The sequence below is a fragment of the Hypanus sabinus genome, unplaced genomic scaffold (genome assembly GCF_030144855.1).
Source record: "Hypanus sabinus isolate sHypSab1 unplaced genomic scaffold, sHypSab1.hap1 scaffold_307, whole genome shotgun sequence".
Classification (NCBI taxonomy): domain Eukaryota; kingdom Metazoa; phylum Chordata; class Chondrichthyes; order Myliobatiformes; family Dasyatidae; genus Hypanus; species Hypanus sabinus.
Genome location: NW_026781221.1, coordinates 328,039 through 341,323, shown reverse-complemented (window position 1 = coordinate 341,323; position 13,285 = coordinate 328,039). Strand labels below are relative to the sequence as shown.

Here is a 13,285-nt window from a genome sequence, read left to right as displayed (position 1 = left end):
CCTGGTTTGGATCGCTTAATGCAGATTCCGTGAAGCCGATACATTTCTGACGAGCCCAGATAACTGGGTACTAAATGAGTAATAGGCCCTCATTTCGGGGCTCAAGGCCAACATCGGATCTCCCCGCCCGGGATCGGTCTCAATACTCACCGATTCTTCAGCCCGCAGACAGTGATCCCAAATCCGCAGAACGCAACCCACCTGGAGACTGTGAGCATGTGCAAAGATATAGGCGCATCATCCGGAGGGCGGGGCCTCGGAAGCGACGCAGAGTTGCAGCTCATCTGTGGTTAAATGGGAGGGGCAAATCGGATCACGTGACTCCTCCTCGCGCGCGCGCGCGCGCTCTCTCTCTCTCTCCACCCACCCCCCCTCCCCCCTTCCCGGGGCAGTGACTCCAGCTGTCCATTACTCTTTGGAAAGAAGCAAACATGCCACTCACATCTCCTCTCACCCTAAATGTATTAGACATTTCACCCCCAGGAAAAATATATCGTCTGTCCACTCTATTTATTCCTCTCGTAATCCTATAAATGTCCATCCAGTCTCACCCCAGTCTGCGCCGCTCTGGAGTAAACAACACAAGTTTGTGCAATCTCTCGTTACAGCTCATGCCCTCTAATCCAGGCAATATCCTGGTAACCCGATTCTGCGCCCTCTCCAAAGCCCCGACATCCTTGTGAGAATGGGGGCGACCAGAACTGTATGAAATACTTCAGATGTGGTCTTAAAACTGTGTTACGAACTGTTACGTTTTAGAGACGAACCAGTAGCAATAGAGTTCACACTGGAGTCTGGTTTTGATGTTAAAACCACTCTCTTTATTAGTATCTACTTATAGTAACAACGAAATAAAGGAAAGGTAACAGTGTTATGTGTGTATATGTGTAACTATAACTCTAAACTATCGAGCCTGAGGGAACAAAGCTTAGAGTCTTGAGATGGTAAAGTAGGAAAGTTCAGTCATCCCCGGAATAAATGATGGCAGAGAGATATTTGTGTTCCACGGTGAAACGTAGAGAAAAGGCCGTTACTTCGACATAACCGTCATCGAACATTTTATCCGTTGAATCTGTCCATATACGAGTTATCAGCGAAAGTGACCTGTCACAGGAATACCGTCTACCAGGGGTTACCGTACAACATACCCAGGCAAGGGTTAACACAAGGGACAACCATACACGTTCGTTGTGGTTCTGTGCACCAATGATCAACCCACTCTTCTGGGCATAGGAGAGTTCCAAGCCACAGCTGCAACAAACTGAAGCTATCAGCTTTTCCAGTCTCTCCTTCTCTCTTTAGACTGGCCGACTGCCTGTCTGCAGATCTCTCTCTCTCTCTCTCATGGTTAATCCACAGTCAGCGCTGTCAGCCTGTGACTGACGACATAGTCCCGCCTCCTCACGCCGGCGCTCTTAAAGAAACAGTCACAGAACGACCGCAGGCTCGTAACGGCTGCAACACAACTTCCCGACTTTTGAACTCAATGCTTCAACTAATGTCAACCACGCCATTTGCCTTCTGAACCACCCGATCAATCTGTGCAGTCTCTTTCAGGGAGCGTTGAACTTGGAGTCTGAGATCCCTCTGATCATCAACAGAGTTCAGGATTTTGCATTTAACAGTGTACTCATTGTCTCATACATTCCACCTACCGAGCTTCCGAGATTATCATCACTAATCAAATCTCACTGAGATTTCTCAGGTCCTGTTGAATTTATTGCCAAGTGCACAAGTACGGGAAGGTACAGGTACAGAGAATCACTGACTTGTGGCAGCATCACAGGCAAGTACATTCAGATAACACACGGAACAAACAATGATACGATTCTCTGTCAGTAACAATCTATTAACTATAAATATGTCATTATCCGTATTTTAAATACAATACGTTCTGTCATATTCAATATTAAAATGTGCAATAACGGACTTGGAAATGTTGAATTTGGTCCCTGTTTCCATTCCTCCTGTAATCCACCACCAGTTCCTTTGTTTTTGTCACAATGAGGGAGAGGTTGTTATCTTGACACCACTGTGTCGGGGTGATGACTTCTTCTCTGTGGGCTGTCTCGTTATTATTTGAGATTAGGCCAGTCAGTGCAGTGTCCTCACATATTTAATAAACTGATTGGAGCTGTGGGTGGCGACACAAGTCATGGATATACAGAGAGTAAAGGAGGGGGCAAGGAGACACCCCTGTGGGGTATGTGTGCTGAGGGTCAGAGAGACAGAGTTGAGGGAGCCCATTCTCGCGATCTGACAGGAAGTCCAGGATCCAGCTGCACAAGACAGGGTGAAGGCCGAGGTCTCTGAGCTTCTTGTCGATACGTCACGCCTTCGTATGGCTACTGCTCTGCCCATGACTGCAAGGAACTGCAGAGAACTTTGGTGCGCAGAGAACATCAGAGAAACAAGCCTCCCCTCAATGGACTCTTCCTACACTTCCCCTGTCTCGGAAAAGCAGGCCATGTACTCAATGATCCTCACAACCTGGACATTCTTGCTGCAAACCCGCTCCCCCATCGGGGAAGAGACACAAAAGCCTTAAAGCCTGTACCACCAGGCTCAATGTCGGCTTCCTGCCTGTGGTTATAATCCAAATGAATGGTCTTCAGTCCGATAAAATGGACTTAACCTCACAATGTAACTCGACGTGACCCTGCACCAGATGTCTATCTACACTGCACTTTCTCTGCAGCCATAATGCTTTGTTACAGTTATTGTTTTGTCGTATATCAGCTCAATGTACTGTCGTAATATATTGATCTGTGTGGATGGTACGGCAGGCAAGATTTTCACAGTAGCTCGGTACGTGATAAGAAAAAAACGAATTCCCCATTTTAACTGTGTGGAAATATTAGACAGACTGAGCGTCTGCTTTGGAACCTCAGGAGGAAACTTAACTGAACTGTTGTCATTTCTGAGGAATGCAAATAAATAGAAAAGGCTTCAATCTCGCATTACGATCTGCGGTAACTGGGATCAGGTGACCGGTGATCAGTTTACCACCGACAGATGCCGGGGGGGACATAATAATCAGAAAGTCCCTAGTCGCAGCCGTATAAATAAAATGTGATATCAGTAGGTGTGTGGTGCATGACAATACACAACAGGTGCCGGAGTAGGCCATTCGGCCCTTCGAGCCTGCACCGCCAGTCAATGTGACCATGGCTGATTATCCACAATCAGTACCCCGTTCATACCTTATCCCCGTATCCCTTGACTCCGCTATCTTTAAAAGCTCTACTTAACTCTTTCTTGAAGACATCCAGGGAATTGGCCTTCACTGCCTTCTGCAGCAGAGTATTCCATAGATCCACATCCCTGTGGGTGAAAATTTCCTGAACTCCATTCTAAATAGCCTACCGCTTATTCTTAAACTGTGGGCTTTGGTTCCGGACTCCCCAACATTGGGAACATGTTTCCTGCCTCCAGTGTGTCCAATCCGTAAATAATTTTATCTGTTCCAATCAGATCCCTTCTCATCCTTCTAAGAATGTGAAGAAGATAGACAACCTGAGCAAAGTCACAGACTGATGAAGGGGAGGAATGGTCCATTTTGATACAGAGGGAAGCGGAGAGTTTGATATTGTTCCTGATGCCGGAACTGTAGCCAGTTAGAAGATGAAATCTTGTTCCTCCAAATTGTTTTGAGCTGTGACAGAGTTTTTTTTATCAGAAGACACCATGGAGACTAAAATTATCTGAGTTGAAATGTCCTTCACCCACTGACGTGCTTTGTAACGTTTTAACAGTGTAGAGAAGTCAAAGGATTTGTGTATGGGAATCTCAAACACAACAGCACGTTAGTTCCGCTGTATCTGTCAGTTCGCCAGTACTTGAATGCCACCGATCCTTGAATGTGGAGGCAGAGATGTTGGGGACGACAGCGCCCCACTCGCTGCAAGGAGAGCCCGAACACGTGTCCATGTCCGTGATCTGATTTGATACATTGCCATGACTTGATAGCAGTGTGACGTCATTCACTGACGAAAGGTCTCGGCCCGAACGTTGACTGTTCGTTTCAACGGATGCTGCCCGACCTGCTGAGTTCATCCAGCTTGTTTGTACGTGTTGATGTCATTCACTGGCTCTCATTTTGGAAGGGATTCAGTCGGCCATCGCAGATACACCAGCAGCTTCGCACTGGGAAGCGGCCGTTCACCTGCTCCGTGTGTGTGAAGAGACTCATTCAGTTAACCCACCTTGTCATGCTCCGGTGAGTTCACAATAAATAGAAGCCACATTTCTGTCCGGAGTGAGCAAAGAGTTTTACTCAATCATCCCGGCTGCTGCAACGCCAACAACTTCACATAGGGAGGAAGTTCAAATCAGCTCCGTGTTAAATGTTTAACCATCACGGTGACAGAAGGCAGCTGCAGGTTCATGAGGGACTGTTATTGTCAGATTCTGCAGTTCTTGCGACTGCTCATCGCACCCAGGACTGAACCCTGGTCACTGAGCATTGGAGGTTTCTGTTCTGCTGATGTTAGCCTTGAACTAGACTGGTGTTTAATATTGTGGATCCGTGAAAGATAAATCAGTTCTGTATTCACTCCACTGTCTCAGGTAGTTACTGTCTTTACCACACTCACAATGTACGCTAGAAAGGCCACTCGGCCTATCTTACCCCTGCCCATGTTTCTGTTCCATATCAGTACATCAAAACCTATCCGTGCCATTCCCCTATCACTCTCCCTGAGATGATAGGTTTCAACTAGTCACACACAGTGGCATAGGAGATTTCCGTTGAATTTCATAGAATCATAGAAGTCTACAGCATATTACAGCTGTGCCGACCATGTAAATTACTCTGGTAACTGTCTAGAATTTCCCTACCGCATAGACAGCTATTTTCCTGAGTTCCATTTACCTCTCTAAGAGTCTCTTAAAATACCCTATTGTATCCGCCTCTACCACCGGCGCTGGCAGTGCATTCCACACAGGCACCACTCTTTGTTTAAAAAAACTTAGCTCTGGCATCTCCTCTGCAGGTACTTCCAAGCAGCTTAAACCTATTCCCCCTCGTGTTAGCCGTTTCAGCCCTGGGAAAAAGCCTCTGGCTATCCACACGACCAATGCCTCTCATCATCTCATACACCTGCATGAATCTCCTGCATGATTTTCTCCGGGCTGAACAAGACGATGAGCTCAATGTGGTTTTGACGTTCTTCAGGGCTCCGGAAGAAGTTGGTTAAACTCCTTCTTCCCCGCTCTTTTCAACGTTTTGGGTCATTTTCACCAATTTTAAAGGACTGTGCCTCAGACAGCTGGGTTGTTGCAATTGTTACGTACCAGCAGCAATAGATCACTAATGGAGTCTGGTTTCGATGTTAAATCCACTATCTTTATCAGTATCTACTCCAAATATAAAAGATTAAACGAAATAAACAGAAGTTAACAGCGTTATCGTAAATATATATATATATATATATACGTAGAGCTTCCAAACTATCAAGCTTGGGAAACAATGCTTAAAGTCCTAAAATGGTAAGGTAGAAAAGTTCAGTAATCCACGGAATACGTGAGAGAGGGGAGAGATTTGTAAATCCACCCGAACATGTAGAGAGAGGGCAATTACGAAGAATTCCACACACATTCCACGCTGGGTAAACGAAATAACAGTCGCCAAAGATCTTATCCGTTGATTCGTTCCGAAATCCACTTCGAACTATCACCAGGTGACAGTGACAGGAATACCGTCTTCAAGTGGTTACCGTAGAACACCCCGATACCAGGTAAGGGCCAACAAAAGTGATACCACAGTATACTCCAGCAAATTCACAAATATGGATTATACGAAGTGACAGTCACACATCCGTTGTGCACGGCGTGCCGATCATGAACCCGATTTTCTGGTCATTGCAACCCATAGCAGTGACAAGCTGATGTTCCAACAACTTCCCTCTCTCTCTCTCTCTCTCTCCCTCTCTCTCTGCCGCAGCTTGTGTCTGACGTCACAGTCCCGCCTCACTCAGACATTTAAAGCGACACTCACAATAAACGAACCTGCGGTCTCGCAACACAATGCATCTCTAAAGTCTGATAGTAGACTAGCTAGTGAATCTTCCATGGTGCAGTCGGAAACCAAAGAGTTGCCAGCCTTAGTCAGGGCTTTGGGGCTCCAGAGAGAGATGGGGCCTGGAGTTCACGAGGAGGAGGTGGAATCAAACCAGCAGGCTGTGGCTACAAAAGAAAGATCGGAAACATTTGGAAACAGGTTGCCCGAAAAAAAAAGGTGGTTAATTTCTGGAAAATACTAGTGGAAATTAACAGATCAGGCAATAAATGTGGAGAGGAATAAATAGACAACGTTTAGGCGGAGCCCCTTCAGCTCGATTGTGTATTCCGCTAATTAGTTGCTCCCTGAATTGCAGAGTTCCTTCTGCATTTTGTGTGTGTGCGTCTCTGTATTTCCAAAATGCAGAATCCCCTGCGTTTCAGATCTGCATTTTACTTTGGCATGAGATACACGTTGATACTGAGTATATTGTTTATCGGAGCCGCTTTCTGCGTTAAAACAGCTGCAGATTTTTCTATACACACGAAAAAAAATGAGGTACGGACATTAAACCAGTGCTTGCAGAAATGTTTAATGGCACCGTGACTACCCATAAGCCCCTGCGTTATAGTTTTTGACCGGCATTGAAGCACAGATGAAATGCGCAGGCGTCAGGGTTGTGGCGTCTCTGAGTATGACGCATGCGCACAGTACTCAGAAGGCCTTTGAAATATCGTGTGCAGGTAAGAGCGATTTTCTGTCTCTTTACCTTAAACACCGATTTCGGGGCAATTCCTGTGACCCGCAACCCCAGGAGAGTCCTGCTCTCTTCCCTCTCTCTCAGCCCCCGATCCGTACACGGGCCCCAGGGAATGGGAACCGATGGTTCTCAGACAGAGCTGAGCTCCAGCTTGGGAACTCGGAGAAAGGGCACAAAATCTTTTACATCACCAGTTGAGAAAATCACCTTTGGTCTACCTCCAGTCGCAAGCAAGAGAAAATCTGCAGATGCTGGAAATGTAAGCAACGCACACAAAATGCCGGCGGAATTCAACATTAGTACTTTTTTCAATAGATTCTGCCTGGCTTGCTGAGTTCCTCCTGCCTTTTGTGTGTGTTGCTTGTTCTAACTCCTCTTGCTCTGGACTTTTCTACCAGTGAGAACATGTTTTATCTCATTCTGTCTGGGTACATGATGATATCAAACACCTTTGCCCTGGCAACAAGTAGCATTCACATCTCAGATGTGCCAGACTACAATGAGACAGACTACTGCCCTTCCCTTCATATCCATTGGCATTGCCATCACTGATTTCACCACTGTCAGTCATTTGGGGGTGGGCTCAGGGGAAATATTTATGTCCAATATAGAAACTGTTGTTACCTGTGTGGATTGTGGTGATGCAAAAGTTGCTGGAGAATTTGCAAGTGGGAAGAAGTGGAGTGATATTTGGAAATCTGACTTTTTAAAGTGTAATTTAGCAAGCAAACCACATATGAACAAAGTGCAAAAGCTCTGGTGAGAAAATCCTTCATTACCCTGTTACGTACCCCGTAACTGGGTGTCTTACCAGCAAAAATAGAAGTATCCGTTTATTTTCGAAACAGTGTTTATTAGTAAAATATACAAATCAACATCAACAATGCAAATATACAGATAATACACGTTAGCAATACTAAACTTAAAAGTGTGGGTATAATAATAATCAATAATAAACAAGCTATCGTTGTCTAGGGGATAATGAATTGTCATATGTGAGTATAAAGTTCAGTTCATACAGGCTGAGGTAGTTGTTGGTTGATGTGTTGTAATTGTTGGAGAGACAGAGAGTGAGCAAACAGTAACAGCTATTGTCTTGCAAACCTTCCTTTACGATCTTGATCTATTGATGTGTTGTTGTGGCCATTCAGGTATGACCCCTATTACCTTTAGCTAGACCGTTCTTCTATGGTGGACTCGTCACCCAGGCAAGGGTGGACACACCCACAAGCCCCCACCGGCCTCGCTATAAACACTGTGAGTTAAAATTCTTCATTCGGTCTCTGATGTCACCAACTTTTCTCGTGGGTTCCAACACTTAAACAGTGCTCACTAGTGTGTCTCTTGGTGCGTCTGAGAGGTGTATCCCCAGACCTCACTTTTATCCCTACTCACAGGCTCTCAGGTGTCAATCAGTTTTCAATGGCTGAGCCCATCAAACCAGCCCACTCTGGCTGTCCACTGAGGAATTTTAATGAACAGAATAGTACCAAGTAAACAGCCCTCTCCAGAGCCGTGAGTCTTACAGGAGTCATAATATGGTCTCTCTCCCCCGGTGTTATCTAGCCCCTGTCTGAAGCAAATGTTCCATTCCAATATGTTTTGCTCTATCTCTTTCTCTCTCATTAACAGGCTGGCAACAGTAACGGTTTGTAATTCTCCCAGGGGAGGGGGACATGGGCAACCCTGCACCCTTCTGCCCATCAGAGCTGTTCATCCTTCGTAACAACCTGTTCCAGGTCTGTTAAACCAGTTGCGTGAGAGTGCAGATGAACTCGATTGAACCCAGAGGAGATCAAAGTTCCTATCGACAGTGATTTGCTAGCTATTAAAATGAATGCCTCTCCATATAAAATTCACTGTGCACATCTTGTCACTGGCTAAAAATGCACAGTACAAGATTTATGTGCACACTGGTCATTACAAATTAGGGGGGACATTGGTGGGTAGGTGAGGAGACCTCCAGTGTCCTTGAGGCCCTCACCTACAAGATGTGCATCCAGCTGCAGCTTGTAACCCTGCACTTGAAGGAGTTGGAACTTGAAATGGATGAATTCTGGATCATCCAGCAGTTGGAGGGCGTGATAGATATTACATGAAGAAAGGTGAGTTACACACAAGGTGCAGGACACAGGAAATTGGGTGAGAGTCAGGAAGGGAAATGAGGTTAAATAGCCATCGCAGAGTACTCTTGTGCCATTCCCCCATAACAACAGGTGGACCACTTTAGAAACTGTTGAGGGGAGTTGCCTGGCAGAGGAAAGTCAAAGGGGTGAGAGGGGATTGGTGAGTTAGGGGAGCAGAACAGGAAGGGGTCTAATATTCTAGCAATGAGGCTTGCTAGAGCTAGTGTGGGGGAGGGTGATGTAAATTGTAAGGGGAATAGGAGGCAGAATGACAGAACAGATAGTGGAGAGATTGAATTGAATTGACTTTATTATGCGCATCCTTCATATACATGAACAGTAGAAACCTTTATATTACATCTCCATCTAAATGTGCAATGTGTAATTTATAGTAATTAATAATAAATAGGACTGTCAATACAACATGAAAGTGCAATTGTATCAGCATGAATTAATCAGTCTGATGACCTGGTGGAAGATGATGACCGGAGCCTGTTGCTCCTTTTGCTTTGGTACTGTTTCCTGGATGGTAGCAGCAGGAACAGTTGGTGTTTGTGGTGAATTGGGTCCCCAAAATCCTTTGGGCCCCTTTTACACAGCTGGCTTTGTAAATGTCCTGAATAGTGGGAAGTTCACATCTGCAGATATGCCGGGCTGTCCACACCACTCTCTGTAGGTTCCTGCGATTAAAGGAAGTACAGTTCCCATAACAGGCAGTGATGCAGCTGGTCAGGATGCTTTCAATTGTGTCCCTGCAGAAAGTTATTAGGATTTGGGCCCCATCGCAAACTTCTTCAGCCGTCTGAAGTGAAAGAGGTGCTGTTTTGCTTTTCTCACAACATAGCCAGTATGGGCAGACAAAGTGAAATCTTGGTGATTTTTATACCAAAGAACTTAAAGCTGTTCACCCTCTGAACCCCAGATCCATTGGTGTCAATGTAGGTTAGTCTGTCTCCATTCCTCCTGTCGTCTACAATCAGCTCCTTTGTTTTTGTGATAATGAGGGAGAGTTTGTTTTCTGACACCAGTTAGATGTTGTTCAGACCTCAGACAGAGTCAGCAATCAAATGGCTGAGCGTGGTGCGATGAATGTGCTGAGTTGTGTATATCACAATGCAAGAAGCATCGTAGGAAAGCCAGATGAGCTCAGGATAGGGAATTATGATATTGAATCAATTACTAGGACTTGTTTCCACCCAACAGTCTGTGGTGTTTGGAGGAACAGATTTGTCGGGAGATCACAATAGACAATAGGTGCAGAAGTAGACCATTCGACCCTTTGAGCCTGCACCACCATTCTGAGATCATGGCTGATCAACTACTATCAATACCCGGTTCCTGCCTTGTCCCCATATCCCTTGATTCCCCTATCCATAAGATACCTATCTAGCTCCTTCTTGAAAGCATCCAGAGAATTGGCCTCCACAACCTTCCGAGACAGTGCATTCCAGATCCCAACAACTCTCCTTAACTCCTTAGTTTTTCCTTAACTCTGTCCAAAATGACCAACCCCTTATTCTCAAACCATACCCTCTGGTACTGGACGCTGGAACATATTTCCTGCCTTTATCTTGTCCAATCCCTTAATGATCTTATATGTTTCAATCAGATCCCCTCTCAATCTCCTTAATTCCAGCGTGTAAAAGCCCAGTCTCTATAACCTCTCTGCGTAAGACAGTCCAGACATCCCAGGAATTAACCTCGTGAATCTACGCTGCACTTCCTCTACAGCCAGGATGTCCTTCCTTAACCCTGGAGACCAAAACTGTACACAATACTCCAGGTGTAGTCTCACTAGGGCTCTGTACAAATGCAAGAGGATTTCCTTGCGCTTGTACTGAAATTCCCTTTGTAATAAAGGCCAATATTCCATTAGCCTTCTTCACTGCCTGCTGCATTTGCTCATTCACATTCAGTGACTGATGAACAAGGACTCCTAGATCTCTTACCTAACTCTACACCGTTCAGATAATAGTCTGCCTTCCTGTTCTTACTCCCAAAGTGGATAACCTTACACTTATTCACATTAAACGTCATCTGCCAAGTATCTGCCCACTCACCCAGCCTATCCAAGTCACCCTGAATTCTCCTAACATCCTCATCACATGTCACCCAACATACCACCCAACTTAGTATCATCAGCAAATTTGCTGATGTTATTTTCAATGCCTTCATCCAAATCGTTGACATAAATTGTAAACAGCTGTGGTCGCAATACCGATCCCTGTGGCACCCCACTAGTCACCACCTGCCATTCCGAGAAACACCCATTCACCACTACCCTTTACTTTCTATCTGCCAGCCAGTTTTCTATCCATGTCAATGCCTTCCCCCCGATGCCATGAGCTTTGATTTTACCCACCAATCTCCTATGTGGGACCTTATCAAATGCCTTCTGAAAATCGAGGTACACTACATCCACTAGATCTCCCCCGTCTAACTTCCTGGTTACATCCTCGAAAAACTCCAACAGATTAGTCAAGCATGATTTAACCTTGGTAAATCCATGCTGGCTCAGCCCAATCCTATCTCTGCTATCTAGATATGCCACTATTTCATCCTTAATAATGGACTCTAGCATCTTCCCCACCACCGATGTCAGGCTGACAGGTCGATAGTTCTCTGTTTTCTCCCTCCCTACTTTCTTAAAAAGAAAGATAACATTAGCCATTCTCCAATCCTCAGGAACTGATCCTGAATCTAAGGAACATTGGAGAATGATTACCAATGCATCCGCAATTTCCAGGGCCACCTCCTTTAATACCCTAGGATGCAGACCATCTGGACCTGGGGATTTGTCAGCCTTCAGTCCCATCAGTCTTCTCAACACCATTTCCTTCCTAATGTTAATGTGTTTCATTTCCTCTGTCACCCTATGTCCTTGGGTATCACAGACCATGCCAAGAAACAAAGGTTGATTCAATAACTGATTTTAACTTTCCATATATTGACTAGGACTCCCATAATGTAAAAGGACTAGATGGGGTAGTGTTTGTCAAATGTGCCCTTATTCAGTACGTAGAATTCCCGATGTTGAAGTATGCAATAAGCTGTTAGGAAATGATCCAGGGCTGGTGACAGACATTAGTGATCATAATGCCATGAGATTCAAAGTAAATATGGAAAAAGAGAGGTCTGGACCATGGGTTGAGATTCTAAATTGGAGAAAGGTCAATTTGGATGGTATCAGAAAGGATCTGACGTGTGGTTTGGGACAGGCTGTTTTCTGGCAATGGTAAGTGGGAGGCCTTCAGAAATGAAATTTTGAGCGTGTGGAGTTTGAATGTGCCTGCCAAAATAAAAGCTGAAAGGTACCTGGTGTGGGGAGCCGTGCTTTTCAGGAGATATTGAGGCCCGGATCATTTTGTTCCTCTGAATGCCTCAGACTGTTGGGTGCTACCAAGTAGCATTAATGACTACAAATCATAATTCCAAGCCTTGAGCTCATCTGACTTTTTTTTTTACTCATTATCTGTTAGTTTCCAAAAGCTTCCCAATAGTTTTTGCTCTTTTGTTTGCCCTCACTTTGGCTTTTATGTTGGCTTTGGCTTCTCATTTCAGCCAACGTTGTGTCCTCCTGCCTTTCCAATACTTCCACTTCTTTGGGATGTATCAATCACTCGGCTCCCGAATTGTTCCCAGAAACTCTAGCCATTGCAGCTCCATTGTCCCTCCTACCTTTTCCCTTCCAAACAAGTTTGGACAACTTCTCTGCCATAGAAATATGGAGAAGTTCTGTACAGAAACAGGCTATTTGGCCCATCTAGTCAATGCTGAAAAAACATTTAAGCTGTCTAATACAACTACCTGCTCCGGGATCATCACCCTCCATAACCCTACAATCCAGGTACCTATCAAACTTCTCTTAATCGTGAATTTGAGGTCATATTCACCACTTGCGCTGGCATCTCATTCCACACTCTCCCAACCATTTCAGTAAAGAGCTTTTCCACACTATCCCATTAAATGGTCACCTTCCCCACTTACCCATGACCTCTGGTTATCATCCCACCCAACCTCAGTGGAAAAAGCTGTCTGCATTTACCTGATCCATACCCTCATAATTTTCTATACTTCTCACAAATCCTCAAAGCAAGGTTTAATTTCCTTGTTTATATTTAGAGCCTTTTTTAGGTGTATAAAATGATGAGGGGTAGTGATCGTGTGGATAGCCAGAGGTTTTTTTCTCAGGGTTGAAATGGCTAACTTGAGGGGGCATAGTTTCAAGGTGCTTGGAAATAGCTACCATGGGGATGTCAGCCATAAGTTTTTTATACACAGAGAGTTGTGGGTGACGGTAGCGGTGGTCAAGGCAGGTACAGTAGGGTCTTTTAACAGCCTCTTAGATAGGTACATGGAGCTTAGGAAAATAGAGGGCTATGCGCTGGGGAAATTCTG

The 13,285-nt window shown here is 45.0% G+C and overlaps 1 protein-coding gene across 1 annotated transcript in view; it reads left to right on the top strand.

Moving 5' to 3' along the window:
- Window positions 1–7,929: 7,929 nt before the first annotated feature.
- The window catches only part of LOC132388375 (zinc finger protein 850-like), a 56,934-nt gene continuing 51,578 nt past the window's right edge, over window positions 7,930–13,285 (top strand). Inside the window, exon 1 of the mRNA XM_059960717.1 lies at window positions 7,930–8,018. The gene's annotated coding sequence lies outside the window, so the exon portion shown is untranslated. The remainder of the gene's footprint in view (window positions 8,019–13,285) is intronic.